This window comes from Streptopelia decaocto, assembly GCF_964273445.1.
Source record: "Streptopelia decaocto genome assembly, chromosome: 2".
Taxonomy (NCBI): domain Eukaryota; kingdom Metazoa; phylum Chordata; class Aves; order Columbiformes; family Columbidae; genus Streptopelia; species Streptopelia decaocto.
In genome coordinates, this window is record NC_138655.1 from 30,658,949 (window position 1) to 30,679,926 (window position 20,978).

Genomic DNA, 20,978 nt, shown 5'->3' on the forward strand with positions numbered 1-20,978 from the left:
CCACAGATATTGCTGGGAAATTCAGTGCAGCTGTCTTAAGGTATTGAGAAAGACAGTGAAATCAGAAAAGCGGTACCTGTGACTGAGGTACAGTCAGCAGCGAGGCTGTCCGAACAGGAACTGATATTCTAAATGACTTGCGACAGAAGATGCAAATACAGTTTTCACATTGTGAAAGCTGCACTATTGAGGACTTCTGCTTCAATTTCAGGGTAACTCTTCCCTGCCATTTGGTCTGTTTCAAACTAAATTGGCTTCTTGGAACTTCCAAACAGTGTCCTTCAACCTCAGCCCTTCTTCTGAGGCTGCAGTTTTACTGAGCCGATGCAGAACTTGCAGCTGTGCCGATTTCCTTCTTTCACAACAAAACTGTTCTTCTGCTTGTGCTGCAGATAACAAGAACTTGGTTACTGAAAGGGAAGGTCAACATCAGGGGAGAATCAAGTTGGAAGTGATATTTCTGCCTGGGAAAACTATGGTAGAGATTAATCCAGTTTATAATAGTCCTGTTCAGCAAACATTTGAACAATTTCTTCCCTGACCAAAATTTTAAAGAGCTGAGTCTGGTGTCCTTAGTCTGTATCAAAGTCCATAAATAAGAGGATGACTGTCAAATATAGTTTTACACTTGTTTTCAAACTTGCACCAAAATACTTTTTTTAGGATACTGCAACTATGAGGAAGTTGGTAATTTTTTTCCTAGAAAAATGAAGTATTTGATCAGTGAATCAGTCATCTTAATTCAAACATGGCTTGCTGGAACACACTGGAAACAAGCCGATCAGTTTGGTAGTAACCTGTTTGTGCCTAAGCCGCGTAAGACCTTCCTGGGATATGTAAACTGATATACTTAATCCTTTTTCCCCAGTGGCATGGTTCTTCTTGTCAAGATGATTTTTACCTTAATGCACTCTGTTCTCTTGCCAGAGTGGAACATCGCAGTAGGAGAACTGTGACTGTGTTGAATAGGATGCAGATCCTGAGGCCTACAGAGCAGAGGCACTAAAACTACCTGTGAGTAGACAGATCCACATGAAACAAAGCCAAAAAAAGCTAAAATGAACTGATTTGAATTGGAAAATGTCAAAATGGAACATTCCACATGAGAACATTCCTAAATATTTCGGGAAGGGGGGAAAGGGACTGGTCACATTTTTCAGTCTTTACCCTGAACCTGAGACAAAAACAGTGTTCTGATTTTCTTACTTGCTCAGCAAAACACCTGCACCTTTCACTGAAGTCAGCTGAAGCTGAAGCTCTACCCAGTGCTGGAGTGTGCAGCCAAGCAGTAGGGTGGAGGATGTTGTCTCTCCTGTACCATGACCTGCTAGGAAGCGTCCTTCCCTCTTAGAGACCTAGGACTGCACATGTGCTTTCTTTGAACACTGTCAGAGGATGTAAAGGGGCAAGCTACTGTGTTCCTGCTGGCCTGGTCTGACAGAGCATCCACAGGGAAGCAAGACAGGAGCACTTACGCTACCTGCTCTGCAGACTTGTTGCCTAGGAGGTGGAACACATGCAGGGTTGAAGGATGTTCTCTGCTGAGATCACAGGGTGCTGTGGCTCACTCAAAGGGCTGGCAGGTTGTGTTCACCACCACAGGGCCCCTTCATACTGGCACTGTTCAGACTGCAACAAGCACAGAGCAAAACTCTTCCTTCACAAGAAACCTCCATGATGTGGAAAGGCTGTGTCTTGAACCAGACAGGCAACCTGGCTTGCTCAAACCAGCTGGGGCCCAGCACAGTGAAAGCCAGTGTGTACATAAAACATTTCTGAAGATATTCTAACCTTTCCCCAGCAGGTTAAAGCTGGCAGAGAGTTCTGCCTTGTAAACCGAGCACATGGCTATTTCTGAGGACAGGCCACCAGATGTTTTATGTCACCTAGTTTCTGAATTAAAAACAGACTTTAAAAAATCTGACAAAGATGTCTGGTGGCAACTTCTTTTATCTGTCCCTGTTAAAACCAGATTCAATTTGAATTAAATCTACATAGAAGGCAACGTACGCTGTTAGAGGGTAAGTGATCGTTCAGATTAACAGGATGTAGGTTAGATATCCAAGGTCTCTATCTTGTGTGTTGAGGTAATCACAATTACTCTGAGAACACTTCTATTCCACTATTTGTGCCATGCATAGGAGTATAATTCACATCTCTGTGCAATTCTCTGGCAACTAAGCACCTCACAGCCACTCACTCACCTGCAATGGGATGGGGGAGAGAATCAAAAGGGTAGCAATAAGAAAACTCCTGGGTTGAGATAAAGAGTGTTTAATAGCTAAAGCAAAAGCTGCACACACAAGCAAAGCAAAACAAGGAATTAATTCACTACTTCCCATGGGCAGGCAGGTGTTCAGCCATCTCCAGGAAAGCCGGGCTTCATCACGTGTAACAGTGACTTGGGAAGACAAATGTCATAATTCTGAACGTCACCCCCTTCCTTCTTTTTCCCCAGCTTTATACACTGAGCATGATATGATATTGTGTGGGATATCCCTGTGGTCAGCTGTCCTGGCTGTGTTCCTTATCAGCTTCTTGTGGCCCCCAGCCCACTTGCTGGTGGGGTAGAGTGAGAAGCAGAAAAGGCCTTAGCTCTGTGTGAGCACTGCTTAGCAATAACTAAAACATCCCTGTGTTATCAACACTGACTCCAGCACAAATCAAAACCACAACCCCAGAGTAGCTACTATGAAGAAAATTAATTCTACCCCAGCCCAAACCAGCACAGTACTCCTTTAGCATCCTCTATACTCGTCAGTGACACTGCTGTGCACTGTAGTTTATCTCTTACCATGTTCACGTCTTCTCTTCTTGCCACTCCCCATAAATGTCACAAGAGTTCACAGAAATGGTTTGACAGTGTAGGCTTTTCCCGGGGCCTGGTGGCTTGGGCTTGTAATGTAAAGGAGTGTTATTTCTGTAAAGGGTAGAAGGTACCAACTCAGGCCTGAAAGGCAAGAAGCAAGCAAATCAAAACGATAAACAAAAGGCAAGTTCTGTCACTTTGTTTCTTTCAATTCAGTGCCTAATACACTAATTTCACCATACAAAATACAAGCTGTGGCAGGAACTGAGAAAAAGGAGAAACAGGGGTATTTTATTTTAGTAGTGGTTTTCATGTGAAATTCCAAAGATGAAGTGCATTTTTAGTTAGTTAGCTTTAAAGATATGCTATAAAAATCCACTTTAATTTTCTGTAAGACTTAAATTCACATACAGATTTTTTACTGTTCTCATATTTGATTTTTGGAATTGTTTGGGGAAATGTAACCATTTATCTGTATGCCACAGTTCTTAGGAAAGATTGCAATAAAAAGGGAAATACACAGTTATGTGGCTGTAGGCTTGTGTAGGTCGGAGGCTTTTGACACTTACAATGCCAAGCACAGAAAGTCTTCCACTTAAGAGCAACATAAAAGCAGGAATAGCTCATTTCAGGAGCACTGCAGATTTCTCTGGGTCAAGCCAGGGTAGGATCAACAAGCATTACAGAAGAGGCTTCTCCTCCTCCATACTGATAAGGAAAACCTGTAACCTTTGAAAGCCAATTTACAAAAGCACAACTGCTGGGGTTGTTCAAAGATGCCATTCTCAGTGAAACGGTGCACATCTGTGGCAGCTTCAAGGGAACTGGGAGGATGCTCTGGCATCACTTTTGGTGAAAAGATGATTTCTCACTCTGCTCTTCTCTTTGTGCCCTCACAGTAAGTCTGTACTTCTAATTACCGCATTTAAGCACCCGGCTACCACTGAAAATTGAATGCCTAAGTCCCAGAGGTACCTTTGGAAATTTCAGACTCATAAAACAAAAGAGTATATGAGTTCAGTGAATTATCTGCGCAAGTCGGGATTAGGACATCCTGATTCAACACACACCCAACTTTATGCTGGAAATAGTTCTCCTTCTCTATATATAGCTTTTTCCTTAACATTTGTGTCTTTCCTCAGTGAAAAAAGACCTACCTTAAGTATGTAGCAGGTTAGCTTGTTATTTGATTTTAAAGGCTTATCAACTGCATAACCCACCTCCTCTTCCACAGATGGCTGTTTTGGAGTACAACAGGACTACTGCTTTGATGAAGCTTCAACTCAGCACGACACTTACTCCAGTGACAGTCCCTGTGACTTAAACTCCCCAGACATTCACACAGCCCAAGAGGAGGAGAGAGGAGCAAAACCTCAGGGATTTTAAAGCAGAGCTGCTTTAGGGGTGAGGACTTGGCATTTCCCATCTTGTTTTTAAGGAGGGCAGTTTTAAGGTGCACATAGGTCCCCTTGTTCTGTTTCCAAGCTTAACTGGACTTCACCATTTTCAGATGTGGCAACCTGTGAATCAGACAAAAGTGTTAAAAGGAGTTAACTGCATAGATGGCCTGCTTGCCTGAACAATCATCATCCAACCCTAAACGTGATTTCAACCCCGCAAAACTGGCAGTAATTGCTTTCAGTCTCAACTGACGTGATGGCTTGGAATGAAGTACTGCCTGGCTTTACCCAATTCTCTGCTCAGGCTGCCTGCTAAAAGGGCAGCACCAGGCGAGGCCTTTACTCTCCTCTAGTCTTTTTCCATTCCCTATTTCTGCTCTTATTATCATAAAGCCATATTCTCTAGCACTGAAGAAACACACTTGTTCCTACAAAATTACTGTGGTAAGTGGAAACTTTGCAAGTAACATAAACAAGTGACCACAGACATTATTTAGGGAGAACATAGGGTGTTTGGGGAGGGAGGGAAGGGAAGATGGAATTTATTTTGTTGTGTTACAACTGCTGCATCCCTAAGTTCAGTGAATGAACAGCTGAAGCAGCACGTCGGAGGAGGCAGGTTCCTGACATCTCTGTTCTCCTTCAAATCGAGGTTGGTCTCTCACAGACAGATGCTGGCAGGCTTAGCGGCAACATTTGAGGCGTGAACACACCCAGCTGACACGACACTCGCTGCCAGAGGTTACAGACTTCTAGTAGGAGAAGAAAACACAAATTTTATCCAGCTTCTTTCTCCCTTTACCTTGGAGCTCGTATTTCACACCATAGAGGAAAAGCACATTTTCTGATGAAGGCTATGCCAATACATTTGGTGCAGCTGAAAAGCGACACAAACCTGCATTTTGTTACTTAAAATCACTATCCATTCAATAAAGAAACCAGGCAAGCAGATCCATGCACCCTACATGTTCCGCCAGCTTGAGATCCTAACATAAAGTCATAGAATCATAGAATCATTTCAGTTGGAAGAGATTCTCGGGATCATTGAGTCCAACCATAACCTAAGTCTAGCACTAAACCCTGTCCCTAAGAACCTCATCTAAATGCCTTTTAAACACCTCCAGGGATGGTGACTCCACCACTTCCCTGGGCAGCCTGTTCCAATGCCTGACAACTCTTTCCGTGAAGAACTTTTTCCTAATATCCAATCTGAACCTCCCCTGGTGCAACTTGAGGCCATTTCCTCTTGTCCTATCACTTGTTACTTGGGAGAAGACACCAACACCCTCCATGCTACAACCTCCTTTCAGGTAGTTGTAGAGAGTGACAAGGTCTCCCCCCAGCCTCCTTATCTCCAGGCTGAACAGCCCCAGTTCCCTCAGCTGCTCCTCATCAGACTTGTGCTCCAGAGCCCTCACCAGCTTTGTCTGATTCTGTGTAGGGCCAGAATCACTACACAGGAAAGGCACAGAACAGCCAAGTACTGAATCACAGAGTCACAGAATGTTAGGGATTGGAAAGGACCTCAGAAGATCATCTAGTCCAATCCCCCTGCCGGAGCAGGAATACTTAGATGAGGTTACACAAGAATGTGTCCAGGCGGGTTTCGAGTGTCTCCAGAGTAGGAGACTCCACAAGCCCCCTGGGCAGCCTGTTCCAGTGTTCTGATACCCTCAATGAGAAGAAGTTTCTTCTCAAATTTAAGTGGAACCTCTTGTGTTCCAGTTTGAACCCATTACCCTTTGTCCTACAGTTGGTTGTCACCAAGAAGAGCCTGGCTCCATCCTCGTGACACTCACGCTTTATATATTTGTTAACATTAATAAGGTCACCCCTCAGTCTTCTCTCCTCCAAGCTAAAGAGACCCAGCTCCCTCAGCCTTTCTTCATAAGGGAGATGCTCCACTCCCTTAATCATCTTTGTTGCCCTGCGCTGGACTCTCTCCAGCAGTTCCCTGTCCTTCTGGAACTGAGGGGCCCAGAACTGGACACAATATTCCAGGTGTGGTCTCACCAGGGCAGAGTAGAGGGGAAGGAGAACCTCGCTGACCTACTAACCACCCCCCTTCTAATACACCCCAGGATGCCACTGGCCCTGTTGGCCACAAGGGCACAGTGCTGGCTCATGGTCATCCTGCTGTCCACCAGGACCCCCAAGTCCCTTTCCCCTACACTGCTCTCTAATAGGTCATTTCCCAACTTATCGTGAGGCTTCTGGTAGTACTTCACACTATTTACCTGATCATTAAAAATCTGACATCAACATTGTGAATCTATAGCCCTGAAACTTAATGAAAATAATATTTGTGTTGTAACCCAAGATCTCCTATTGCTTGCCCTGGCTGCTTCACCTCACCATTTGCTCCTGAGCCTTCCGGTTGAAAATGGGGAATTGCCTCTTTCATAAATCATTCCAGTTACATCTGTATTAGCAACCTGAACAGGTTCAGTGCCTGTCCTCTGACTCAAAGGACCAGAAGCACTGCCCAACCTGTGTCCACGTGGCAGCATTCTCCTTCTCTTCTAAAACGAGCCCCCGTACAGTCTACTGGGAATGGTTTCTGGCTTGTGCCTGGGCATTGCCTCTGGAGTGCTGTCTGCATGGACCAAAACCATCCCAAGATGCATCCTATCAGCATGAACAGTGTCATAGTAGCGACCACTTCTGTTCTGTTTGGCTCATTATTTTTGTATCATAGATACTCAAGTCAAAAAAAAAAAAAAAAAAAAAAAAAAAGGAGGTGCTTTTTATATTTTCTTATTAAGGAGAACAAATTTAGGAAATACAAGTTCAAGTTCTTCAAAAACAGACTTACAGGCAAATGCACAACAGTAAAGCAGAATACGGACTGCTGTGGGGTTGCAATGAACAAATCCTTTCAAAAATATGCACCATCTCAATCTGCATTTTAGGAGTTTTTTAGACCATGATTTTAGGAACAACTAAAAAAACCCCAAAGTAACCACGCCTGGCAGCCTAACTCTTATTTACTGGGAACTGTAAAATAAACACTGGAGGCAACATTATGTTCTTAAAGAGCCACTGTCAAATTACAAGCAATTGAAAACACACTTGCATTTCAAAGCTATTTGTCTCCTGGTGTTGTATGTCACACAAACTGCAAAACAGATGCTATTAGCAATATTTTTTTTCTTTTGCCTGGTGTGCTGGCAATCTTCAGGGCTATTTTGGTGGATCTTCTGCACAGCAACAGGAAGAAGAAAACATTTTTGAAAGTGTGATTGTAAAACCACAAAATACTGGTTTGGGAACTTGGCCATTTGTCCCTGAAGCTGCCCTTATTTCAAACCAAAAGTAAACCAACAAACATGCCTGAACTCTCTACATTCCCCACCCTTACCAGTCACTGTTTTCCCAGCTATACACATCCTTAAAGCAGTCTTAAAAAAAAACTGGCACAGCTGGATGGGCCGCGCTACTCTGTAAATAAAGAGGTTATTTCTTTTTGCATATCCAGAATCATTAAACCAATTTCCTCATCTCTTTTTTTTTTTCCATAAGACAAACAGAACAAAGGAAGTTTCTGCTCGGCTAACTTCTGGCTTCGTTGGCGCCTGCTCCCCAATCTGCTGAAGCACATTGGTGGGACAAGCCATTCTCTCACAGGGCCCAGCTGTCCTGTTCTCTCTCTGGCCTCCAGCAAGTCTCCCCAGCAAATCAATAATGTATTCCGGAGGCTGCCTTTCCCCGGGGAACACAGGTTCCCTCCCTCCACCTGCGCAGAGGCTGAGGCCTCTTTGGGTGCAAGGGTGCGAGGAAAAGCATTCAGCAGTCCCTGCCTGGCTCGGGGCAGGAGAAGTGCTGTGCTGGGGACTCGGGAGGCCCCTGACATCTCCTCACCGCTCCTTGGGCATCGGGACACTGCTTGCAGTCTGCAGCACCTTCCCCAGTGTCACGGGCAGGCTGAAGTGGAGGATCAGCCGTCCTGAGCAGATCTAAGTGGGAAGAGACGTATTTTTGGATAAACATAATATCTCAAAGGAAATGAGTATTTTAGTCAAACGCTGGCTTAAGAGCTGTTCCCTTGGCTTAGCCCCTTACACAATCGTGTGAGGATGCAGTCTTTAATTACATGTGATGTTCTAGGGCGGCTTCTCTTCCTGTGGGATTCTAGCTTCATTTTGTGAGCAGAACAGCCAGTGACCACTTGGTGAGCACCTGGTCAATAATTTGATTTCTCCTCTCTTCTGTGTTTGTGTGTTTTTATATGCTGAATGCTGCCCCAGCTCTGCTAAGCACAGAGAATTCATCATCGATATTGCTCGGGGGCTCAGAAGGCACAGTAACTCACCAATATGAATATAGATGTTGTTACACACATTTTGGAGGTGAGGAGCAAGTTTTACCGCCACCATTACTACTCTAGCGATGAGGGACTCAGGCTGTAGTTATAGGAAAGTTTCCTCACCACAGCACAAGCAGATGAAGATGTTGCCCCTCTCCTGGCCCCATCTCCAGCTGCCCGGTCCCACTCTGGCAGCACAGCTCGCTGCCTCCGTGGTAGCACTGATGCAATCATTCATGAGCTTGGCCTGTGACTCATCTGCGCTGCAGGCCCACAAGAGGTTGCATTAGTGCCTTTGGGGAGCTGGTAGCTGCTGCGCAGGGGCAGGGAAGTGTGCGGGCAGACGTGATGTGGGAAAAAAAATCTAGCTTTGGTATCCCAGGAAATGCTCATTTAACTAACCCCTGAGGCTGATAAAGGGACACAGTACTTTGGATCCTCAGTCTGAGGCACCTCCAACTTTCGTTTCACTTGCTTTTTAGAGTATTTAGCATTGCATTTTTTTGGCAGTTTCTTTAGTGGGAATGGAAGCTGGTGATCTCGGCTGTAGCTGTGACAGTGCAGGTTGGACATCAGAGCAATGGAGCACAAACCTCCTGGCCAGTGGGCTGGACTTTAAGCTGCTGCCCAGCATGGTGTCGCAGTTGTGTCACCAGTTAGAGACTGCAGTGCTGCCAAGTGGTGTTTAACTACCTTGGTCCTGGGACCATCCTTGTCTCCCTCAGACCTCCACCACAATGCTCACTAAACATGTTCCAGTTTTTGCAAAACTCAAACAAGAGCTGGCGGGACAACATCCCCCCTTCAGTGCCCAGCTACAACCCATCCCCAGAGCACCATCCACCTCATTCACTGAGGAAGAGAGGCAACCTGTGGAAAAAAGAACATGATCACACCACTGAAACCTGCAACACAATGAGTATATGCAGGAGGATAAATCAAGAATGAGTCCTGCAGCATAATTTTTCAGGTTATATTAAAAGCAAAGAAAGGACGCTCATCCCATCATCTGAATTAATGTATTAACATGTTACTACATGATCATCAGCAGGCTTGATGAACACTGTTACTGCACAGCATGCCCTTCTGCCATGGATTAACATCCATAAGTAGCAAACTGCCATCTTTTTTACAGATGAGCGGTGCAGGGACTTGATGGTTTCTTGCTGTTGACAGGAGAGTAATAGCAAACCGTGGGTGCAGATCCATGTTTCCAGCCCAGCTGGTCTATCAGCAGGGGTCATCCCATTCCCCTCAGCTCTGCAGCAGCAGCCAGCCCCTCCACATTCTGCTTCTATGCCCTGGCTTTGGGCAGGATTAGTGGGGGGCAGCACAGGGGATGAGGAGAGATAGAAGCAGCCCCAGGCCTGTCAGTATTCAGGAAGAGACTGGACAACACCCTCAGACACATGGTGTGAACTGTGGGGTTGTCAGGTGCAGGGACAGGAGTTCAACTCGATGATCCTTATGGGTCCTTCCAACTCAGGACATTCTATGGCTCTTAGTGGAGGCTGCACAGCAGCTCCCGGGTGGCAGCCGGCCCTGCGACCAGCTCAGCTGCATGGTCAGTCAGCACCCAGATGGACATCGGGTCCTCCACATTTGGAAGAGGAATGAGAACTGATGAAGAGTAGCTTTGTTGCCTTTGCTCTTCCCAGCGAAACATTACGTTCTCACCCTTCAACACAGTGTGTTTCTTTCTCTTTGCCTTGCTCGGGAACGCCGTTCTACCTTGGGCCTTTACTGCCTCCTCAACCACGGCAGCTCCCTCCCCGCGGGCTGCACACCCCCTGCCGCGGTCCTCGCAGCCCCTAACGGAGCAGACTCCAAGCACCATCTGTGCACACCAGATCCCGCCCGACCACCACCGCCGCCCCTTGCAGCCCCCGCCATTCCGCCGCCTCCCCCAGCCCTGTCAGCCCCCGCCCGCCCCCCCAGCGCCTCTCCCCTTCCCCACCAGCTGGGCCCGCCGCCACTTTCCTAGCTTGTTAAAGTAAATATAACAAACGGGGCGCTGACTAAATTTGGACGATTGGTTTTTTTTTTTAAATTATTATTTATTTATTTATTCCCCCACAACAGCACCGCATGGCGCGAAGGAAACCCCGTGCCGGGTTTCTCTCAGCTCCCCAAGGCGGGGCGGGCGGGCTGGGAGCGATCGCGTTTCCATGGCGGCCGCGGCCGTTGGTGCCGCTGCTGGGCGGGACAGGGCGGGAGCGGCGGCGGCCGGCGCGGCCGTGTCAGCCCCGTGGGGGCCCCTCCTGGGAGCCGGGAGGGAGAACGTGAGGGAACGGAGGGGCGATGAGCTATACTGCACTCTGAACCATTCCGGTTGTTACTAAAATATGTGTATTTCATGGAAAATTCAGTGATTAGTATCTCGTGGAAGGTCATACTGCTGCGCAGTGGGGGCGTGACACTTACAGTCACGTTGTTCCGAACCAAAAATCGTTACTCGAGGATATTGCACTTTTTTATACATCAGCAACATTTCACTCCCAAGTAAAACCAGCAACTCCAGCAGCACTGTTAACTCTGTGCATTTTGCTTATGGTTTTGGTACTGAAATCTTTCGCGAAAATGGAAAACAAAATGTTCCTACAAACGCCGGGGTTATTGAAATTCTATATGACATAATTTAAGTTAAAAAAAATCAAGATCATTAAACATAGGCATCAACAGTGTATTGCTAGCGTGTGCGTAACTGCATACATTATGTCATTTCTTATTTCAGGAAACTTAAAGAAATCCACTGCTTCCAAAATGATTCACTCCTCCAACCTGGCACCCAGATTCAAGTGAGAGGTGCAGAAGAGTAACGCGTCCTGCACGTTCTCTGCAAACTTTGTTTAAAAGTCAGCCTCAGGAATACAGGGATAGGCAATGCTCTGCTACAGCAGAACTATATACACGTATCGCCTTGTGCTGGAGCCCACTTGGCTATGTAAGTGTACAAACTTGTTTGATATTTTGCTTATTATATTGCTGCTAAGAACTCTCACCCAAATATTAAATAGTTTCAGAAAGTTGCTTTCCAAGCACGTGTGAAGATTAGAAGCCCCTTAAGGTTCCATTTATGGTCTACTAAGTTATTATTCTTATTATTTTTATTATTACTATTATTATTAGTAATGTAATACCCATCTGTGCTAAGTACTTGTGACTCCATGTGCTTAAGGAGCTTACTGGATGGATTTCAAAGCAAGGATGTTACAAAGCAGGAGAGGAAGGAAAAAGCCTGCTGCTTCTTAGAAGAAGGCAGCCTGCTATGTAAGGCTTGTGGAAGAAGTTGTATTTAAGCATATAGAAGGTGGAAAGAATAGGAAGGGACAGTAGGTGGGTTAAAGGTGCGTGCAAAGTTAAGTCAGTGGGAATGAGAAGCTGAATTAATGGTGGGGATTTAAAAGGTGACAGCAGTTTCCTTCAAGCACCTTTGCTTTTAACTGCTCTGATACCTCATAGCATCCACAGGTTTGAGATAAGAGAACTGTTCCCTCCTGAAATGCCTAGTGTCAGCAAACTGAACAAGGATCTCCCTGGAATAGCTGTAGGAAATGGTAAGGAGAGAGCAACAGGTTAACCCCAAGGGACTTAGGCTCAGATTCTTAAAGGTAATTAGGTACCTTTAAATACAAGTTAGACATCTAAATCTTTGAGGCTCAGGGTCTTACTTAACTAACTCTGGACGGGAGGAAGGCTCCTTAACTGGTTCACAGTCATGAACCCTTTCCTGGATGTGGATCCTGGTTTGTCTTCCAGAAACTGAACAGGGCATAGTTTTATTATCATGACAACTAGGCTGGCATGCTGGGGACTCTAATAGTCTCCAGGAAACATGGAATAGAAATGTGGGTTGGATAGGAAATGTTTGAATCATTGATCTACTGTGGGGATAAAAAAACAACTTGCTTTTGGTCAGCACTGAGGTTTTCCTAATATAAAAAAGCCAGTAAAATTAAGGAGAGAAAGCCCTAATTTATCACGCAGTTAAGCAGAATCTCAAAGAATTCACATGCCCTTTATTTTGATGAGCATCACTCATTTTAGAGCTATATTTCTATATTCTGGGAATATAGGAAACTTGCTTTTATTCATCTCACATATAAAGGGTTTTGAAATTGCAGTCAGAATAAATTACACCACATACAGGAAACCTACACTATTTTAAATTAATTCCTTGAAATATTCGTATGTGTTCTTTGTTTTGGGCCTCCAGCACATATTACATTCCACACATGAGTATTGAAGGGTTCTAAGGGATTCATAGCATACATTTTCTGAGAGTTCCATTATTAGAAATATATTTGCTTCTGTATAATATTCAGCTTTTAATAAAGGATCTTTTCTCTTTGTCTCTCTCTGTCTCTCTCTCTTCTGTCCCTGCTGCCTACTGTCATAAAACTACAGTTTTTCTCTTTAGGAATCTTGACATTCATTGTTTTGACATTATTTGGGGTATAATACTCAGTATTTATGAACCCCTTCCTGCTATAATGGTATGAGGTATATAAAGAAGAACTAAATTTAAAAGCATCAGAGCTCATTTTTTTACAGTGTAAGGAATTCATAGTAATAGAAATGTTTCTGTGATTTAAGATCCCGTGGAAATAGTTTTAAGTTCCCTGAAGCACTTACAGCCCAAACTTTACAGTTTTGCAATATTAAATGACATACCAGCTAGAAATAAGTGTAAAAATGTTTGCTACTTTTCAGTCAGTGATTTCATTTTTAGTATTTCCATTTTTAACAACTTAGAATGGAGCAAATAGAACAAGCCACCTCCTAAATAGTGATGCATTGAACTAGTTCACACATTTTTCCACAAAAAAAAAAGATGTCAAGAGGGAGTCTGAAGCACACTCCTCTTTCTGACAGAGCTTCCTGTGAAACATCTCCTCCCAAAGGAGGGAGGAGGCCCTTTGCAGCCCCGTTCCTCATCTCCACAGAGCTGTACAGCTCTCACCTTCCTGCCCCTTCTTCCCAGCTTCTCCCTCTCTTAATATCCTTTGCATCCTTCCACCCCTGGTTGTGCTGGAGCTGCGTGTTTCACTGCATCATGCTCAAGGGAATGGCATAAGGGCCCTCACAGTTCCTGAGGGTCCCATCAGGGCCACGTTGTTGCAGCTGAAGAATCATGAAGGATCACAACTGTAGTAGAACTGTCATATCCTGAGAGCTGTATCAGACACTCGTAAGTGCTCCCACACAGTTGCTGTACAGGGAGCATTCACTGTGGTGACCTTTATGTGCTATAGGGGCTGCTGGGATGAATTGGAGGAATCCAAGAGCTGCTAAAACAGACTCAGTTCTTGATGAGTGTGGATCCCTAGAATCCAAGCAGAAAAAGAGCTGCCAAGGTACATTAAGCCTCTTCTGCATTCCTTGCCCCATCTGTGTCTTTGAGAGGTGACACAGCTCAGCAGTTGGTGTCTTGTTATCCAAGGCAGCAGATGTGGTATGAATCTGAAGGGTTTTTGTGGCAGGAAGAGGTAGGTGGAGACATCCTAAGGGCTGGAGCAAGGCTCAGACACAGCTGCCAGGGAAACTGGGGTGGGTGGGAGGAGGAGGCAAGAGCATGCCAGGCAAGAGAGAGCTTTCCCAGGGATGAACACGGCCAAGAGAGTGATGGTGAGAGTGTCACTGGGTGGAGGTTGTCCAGCACTCAATTTAAGGCCAGATGTGGAACACAATGCCCTCCATTGTGTCAGAGAGAAGTGGAATGGGAGATGTGTGAATCTCCTCTCTCACTCCTCCCCACCTTTCCCCTCTCTCCAAGTAGAAGAGGAAACTGTACGGAATGAGGGCATTATTTCCTTCAAGCCAAAACAAACTCCCGGTATTCCTTTCACAGTGTTATTGATTGTCCTGTTGTTACCAGCAAAAAAAAAGTATGAGGAACTCCAGTCTCTGCTGGAGAAGAAAAACATTGTTCTGAACGCCTCAGCTTAGAGATGGAAAGTGAGTGTCAGATGATATGCATGGAAATTCTAGCTGTGTTGCCCTCTTTATAGGATCTAATGCTGTATTTGTTATTGAAGCCGGATTTGGGGGAGCTGGCATCTTCCAGGGACTGAAGTGGCTGGAGCAGGTCACAGCCACTGCTGCCCACCAGGGTATAGGGAAGAAATTTGAATTGTAGGCTGGTCAGAGGCCATGCCCCCAATGAATCTGATTGCTTACCAACTTCTCAGAGGGAAAAAAAAACCCACTAATAATTAGATCCTGCTTTTATTGGGAGATCTCGCAACACTAACTGCGCGGTCTGCCTGTGGGCTAAAACAACTTTCAGAAAGTTGCAAGTAAGAACTTGATACAAAGCAGTAGTATAGGAGAAAGATCAGAATTCCAGGCAGGAACTGTTGATTTGTACATAAGTGATGTTGTCAAGTTCTGTCCACGAGCTCACGAGCTGATATTGCAAGTACAACAGAGGTAGAGGTGGCTTGGCTGGAAGTGGAAGGCAAGGCTTTTTAAATCCATGCCAGTGTAGCTGTCTTTGACCTTGGTTGTAAGGGTTCCTAAAGCCTGTTACTCAGCAAAAGGCCAACAGAGCAAAAGCAGATTAAACAGTTGTTAAGGCTTCTTCCTTCCTTCCTTCCTTCCTTCCTTCCTTCCTTCCTTCCTTCCTTCCTTCCTTCCTTCCTTCCTTCCTTCCTTCCTTCCTTCCTTCCTTCCTTCCTTCCTTCCTTCCTTCCTTCCTTCCTTCCTTCCTTCCTTCCTTCCTTCCTCCCTCCCTTCCTCCCTCCCTTCCTTCCTCCCTTCCTTCCTCCCCTCCTCCCTTCCTTCCTCCCTTCCTTCCTTCCTTCCCTTCCTTCCTCCCCTCCTCCCTTCCTTCCTTCCTTCCCTTCCTTCCTTCCCTTCCTTCCTTCCTTCCTTTCCTTCCTTCCTTCCTTCCTTCCTTCCTTCCTTCCTTCCTTCCTTCCTTCCTTCCTTCCTTCCTTCCTTCCTTCCTTCCTTCCTTCCTTCCTTCCTTCCTTCCTTCCTTCCTTCCTTCCTTCCTTCCTTCCTTCCTTCCTTCCTTCCTTCCTTCCTTCCTTCCTTCCTTCCTTCCTTCCTTTCCTTCCTTTCCTTCCTTCCTTTCCTTCCTTCCTTTCCTTCCTTCCTTCCTTTCCTTCCTTCCTTTCCTTCCTTCCTTCCTTTCCTTCCCTCTTTTGAATGAGTTAGACACATCTGGGTTTGGTACCTTTGTTCTGGAAGCCGTAACAAATACTTGTCATATGAACATATTCTCTACAGACTTCAGAAATAAAGTTTGTATTTTAAAAAAATGTTTTTTATTTTGTCTCAGCAGGCAGACAGGCTCTCCCAAATCAGTTGGAGCAGAGAAGATGAATAAACTAGAGGAACAACTTTGCTTACTGGAACCAGAGACATTGTTTCTATATCCTTTCTCTAAAACAAAACTGAAAGCATAGGAACTTAGAAATGCTGAAGTGAATGTGTTCATCTAGGAAAGTATATTTAAGTCTCTTCTAGGGGAAAAATTATTCGTTTGACTTACATTAGGGAAAGAGGTTGATTTCCTTTAAGACTCCATGGAGAATTCCTTATTTGGAAACCGTGTGCAGTTCCCTGTATTTGGGAGAATCTGTTAGCTGTTTCCTAAGGGTGTGTTCCTAACTGTGAGAACAGCCGAGATTTTAAAGGCAGAGGACTTGCTTCCCACTAGGGATGCAGTCTGCCAGGCTGCCGCAGCTGCTTCGCTGTCCTACCAAGTATTTGCCTTTCATTTGGATTTTGAATTTAGTTATCTGTTGGGAGAATACAGATTGAACGACCATCATGTTATTATGTCCTCTCTGGATCCTAAACTCAAAACAGGCAGGTAGTTTTAGCCATTTATCTGAAATGACAGGTGGTTTAATTAGGAAAATAAAAGACATAGCAGTAGTTGAGAGATTATGCAGCTGGAATGAATTAAGTGTCTCCATGTAAAAGTCTGTATTTACCGTGGCTCTGGGAGTGTTTTGCATTCATTCACAAAAGTGACAGCATAGAATTTTGTAGAATGGGGTTTTTATGCATGGTAGCAAACTAGAAAATGTCAAAGTGACTGAGGAAATTCCTTAGGATTTATGTTTTGAGTTAATGCTTAATCAGACTTTGCAAAAGCCAACCAATCTGATAAAGTGGTGAGATAGGAGTCAGGTCACAAAATCCTTATTGTAACATGGGCAATAACATCACAGCACCATAACTAGTAGCTTTGTTTTCAAAATGGGCTGTAAAATGTGCTCTGGGTTGAAATGCAGTGTATGTAATTAGATTTTCCTGCAAAACTTGTTTCTGGAGGGCTAATATTCCCAGCTGCTCTGGGTCAAAAAAAAAAAGGAGTTCAGAGAGAAGCTATAGAAAATACATGCAGAAGGAAAAAGGTTTTATTTTTCATGGTCTCATTAACCTGTGGGTACTTCTGACTTCGCTTCTGCAATATCAGAGTGCAGCTGCTTCTCACTGCTCACCAAAAAGTTGTTAGAGTCACATATGAAAAGCTGACTTTGCCTGAATTGCACTGGATATTCGTGTGTTATTGTTTGCAGCATTAGATTTCCTCCTTGTGTGGCTGTGGCATTCCTTTCAGGGGATCTACATGCCCAAGAGCCAGGTGGTAGAACCTGGGCAGATGCTATTGTTTGCAAAACCAGAGGAAATAATGCAAGTAAGAAAGTGAACTAGTGCAGGATTTGTCTTGCTAGTACAGCAGTCATGGTCAGATATTCTCTCCAGATCTGAAGAAAAGAAGTTACAGGTTTTCATCGTATTCTGGTACCATTTAACATGCAAAAAGGAAGCCGTAGGCCTTATTTCCACATTCTGCATGTGGTCAGTTGCTGCATCTAAGAAACAGCGTGGAGGTTGTGTTCTACAACCAGACAAATTGCTTCTAGCAAAATGAAGAGCCGGGGGCAAAATGAAGCAGCTGGGGGCTGAGCTGTACGGTCAGTCCCATGGGGACTGAAGGGAAGTTAGTTATCTACAGTGAAGAAGTAGGAAGGAAAAGATGATGAACAAAAGGAAAAAAGTCACATGCATTATTTTGGTCTTTACTTTTAAACCTGAACTTTCTCCTGATTCAAGTAATGCAGCAGGCAAGGATTTTGAAGGGATGAGAGACATAAAATCTTGGTTGTAGGTGACCTTAGCTCTTGCCTTCACTCCTTTACAATAGTGTATTCTTTACAGTGGAGTACTGAAACTTCTTTTTTCTTTTTTTTTTTCCTGTCTCCCCATTGAATCAAGTAAACCAAAGAGTGTCTGTGCTGTGGCAGAGAAACGTGAGAAATAAGCTACAGTCTCACGTTACCTGGAGCTCCATGCAACAGGCCCACCCCATCATTTGGCAGCCGGGCAGAGTGGGACTGTACCCACCCATGCCAGGGGCACAGTTCTGTCATTAGAACTCTGTAGATAACATATAAATGTTTCCTAGATTCCTCCTTATGATAGCATGAAACTTTGCAGTATTGAGGTGATACTTACGTAGTCTGCTGTTTATACTAGGCAAGTCTCTTCATTACTGGTTCTTCCAATGTTTCACACTTTTTCCCAGATTTGGCCTTTTAAATAACTTCTGTGTTTTCGTTGGGTTTTAATGACAGCCATCATTTTCCTTCCGAAGAAATTGCATACATGACTTCAGTGTGAAAATCTCACAGTGTAAATCAGTCTCATGATTTTTATGAATTTGTAGTTTTGGCAGCATTGATGATCTTCAAAGAGATCAGAGACTCTCAAGTTTTTAATATACAACTGTTAATTAGATTCTGCAGCAATTAAATCTAAATAAAGATTTGCTGTCTAAGCTATTTAGCTCTGTTAAGACTGTTCAGCCATCAAATAAACCTGCTTTGCCATTATGCACAAACAGCCCATATTGCAAAGATTCAAGAAAACCTCTAGGACCATTGTTTCAGCTTTACACCTAAAAAAGAAATTGAAACTTGTGCTATTCATCCAGTTCTGATCAAATCAACGTGAGCGTGAGCAGAAAGTACTGATCACAAAATCAGGGCTGAATATTTGTTTTCCAAATTCAACAGCACTTCAGACAGAAATAGTTTTTTAGGCAGTCATAATCTAAAGTGAGAAGCGTGAGATGACAACTAAGGCTGGCTGAACTGGATGAGCAAACGTACTGTCATAATGCCCCTCAAGTGCTCCAGAAATAGCCCCATTCAGTTGTTTTCAGAGCACATGTTTGTGTGTGTGCTCTGTTAGGTCACCTCATTTGGTCAAAATTAGGAATGTTAGTTATTTGTCAATTTGGGCCAGTAATTGTGACATCTGCTTTACAGTTTCCTCAGTGTTCATGTGATCGTTGTCTTTAGCCTAACATGCTGTCTTGAGATTGAAATGTTACCAGCCAGTGCTAATCCAAGGAACAAATATAAAGAAATAATATGACATTTCCTGACAAGTTTTGGCAAAGTTGACTTCAACAGTTGCTGTGAGTATGAAAGCATTTAGGAGATGAGCACGTTTACTTGTTACCAGCTGTCATTGTTTTATCCTCAGTCTTGCACCGTGAGTGCTTTTTTCCCCACAAAACCATAAACTCCTTTGTTGAAGTTATGATTGTGTAGGAATTCCAGCCTTTATTTTATTTTGCCATTGATAATTCCAATGATTGCAAAGAAAAAGAAGAAATTGTATTCCATAAAACATTGGAACTTAAAAAGAAAAAGCAATGCTTGAAGTTTTCATAGCTTCTGATTTAGAGGCCTGACTTACTGTGGCTGTCCAGTACTGCACATGGCTACCCAGGCTCTGTGATGGCAGAGAAGCCATGGCAGGAAGTTTACTAGTAAATTGTACATCAGTTTGCAGTGTTTATATTTCTCTATATGCATTTTTTTAATAGTAGCTGTCACTAATTCTTAGATTAAAGTGGTTGGACAAACACATTCTGAGGATTTCAGTAGAAAGCTTTGTTTGGCATTTCAAGTCACGGCTCTGAGAAGCACTCACCTGTGACAGATTACTATGGCTACTAATTTATGTCTCAGCCTGTTTTACATTAGCTTGTCCTTTCCTGACTCCAGTAACGATTTGTTTATTTAGTTCGTGGCAGATGTGCCAAGCTTGAGGATTAAAAATTGAAGGACTTCTCCCCCACATACTCCCCAACCAGGTGCCCCCACACTGTGGTTATTTATTTTGGGCAACATTTCTAAGTTATTTTATTTGCTTTCTGGTTTCTGAGCTTGAAGGTGGACCTGACTCACATTTTCCGAGCGCTGTTCAAGTTGTAGGGCTCATTTTATTTTTTTCTTTAGACAAGTTCTGTTCTATTGCAAGCCCTCAATTTCTGCAACTCAGACCTTGAAAAGGAAAATCTGTTATAAAATGAGCTGCAACAAACCCCCCAGAATCTGACACTTCCCCATTGTGCATTACTTAAACAAGACAGAGACTTCAGAAGCGGTATGCGGTGGTCTGTTTGTTGCAAGATGAGAACTTTAAGTATCCATATTGTTTAGCAAAATACTGTGTTCTAGCCAGAAGTAAGAAAATTGCAGGTACTATGTGATTCCAGTTATCGTGTGGTCTTTGGAAGAAAAAAAAGCCTGTACTGCTCAATGACCAAGCCAACAATTCCTGAACAGTAACTTATAATGAGAGCAGGCCAGAAAGGCTACCAGCATCCGAGGAAAAGACACCGCTCATGCAGAACGGGTCTTGCAGAAGATGAAGGTGGTTTTCTGATTCTAAATACTTATAGCTCCTGCTTGTATTAACTCTCTGAGGTGTGACACCACAGCTCAATGATCGATGGCCTTTTTCCCCTCGCAATGTGCATTCTGTGCTGGCTGCCGGCCCTCTGCCACACCGCACCCTCCTCCCTCTCCCAAACCCCTCTGACAAGGCGCTACAACCACCTCCAGCCTGACTGGCCTCATTTGTTCAGGAACTGTTACAGTTACTGCTTTTACAGTTCTGGCTACAAAGCTATTATTCTGTAAAGAATTTGAGAGTAAAAGCTTTCATCCAAGTGTACACAGGCAATTTCCACTCCCTCAGATGAAATAGCTTAGTAGAATTCATTCCCTTCTTTTTTCTTGAGGTACATATGGGAAAAAGATACTGCAGTCTATCTCATTCAGGAAAATTGCTGGAGGACGTAGAGATTTTCCCTCAGCCTGATCCCAATTACATTTATTTTCTATTTTAAATATGATCGCGTGTCCTCATAGCTGTTTCAATGCTTAGAGTGCTCTGCCATGTTCCTGAACAGAGCTATGTGTCTCCCAATTCACTTTTGTGATACTGACAGTCTCATATATTGTCCCAATTTTATTTGGTGTCAGACACCAAGAGCCTAAAAAAGAAGGTGAAACTCAACACCGAAAGAAAGGAGTAAAGTCTACATTACATTTTCCACCTGCACAACTGAGGCAGAAAAAAGTTGCAGAAAGCTCTGTGCCATGCAGCTCTTGGACACTAGACATGTTTTAAGGCACCC

The 20,978-nt window shown here is 44.0% G+C and overlaps 1 long non-coding RNA gene across 1 annotated transcript; it reads left to right on the forward strand.

Annotated features, from left to right (window-relative positions):
• Positions 1-928: 928 nt before the first annotated feature.
• On the forward strand, positions 929-4,887 carry LOC309436285. The gene is made up of 3 exons (XR_014183320.1): positions 929-1,014; positions 4,044-4,213; positions 4,862-4,887. It is a non-coding gene; the product is annotated as an uncharacterized lncRNA (long non-coding RNA).
• The last annotated feature ends 16,091 nt before the right edge of the window (positions 4,888-20,978 follow it).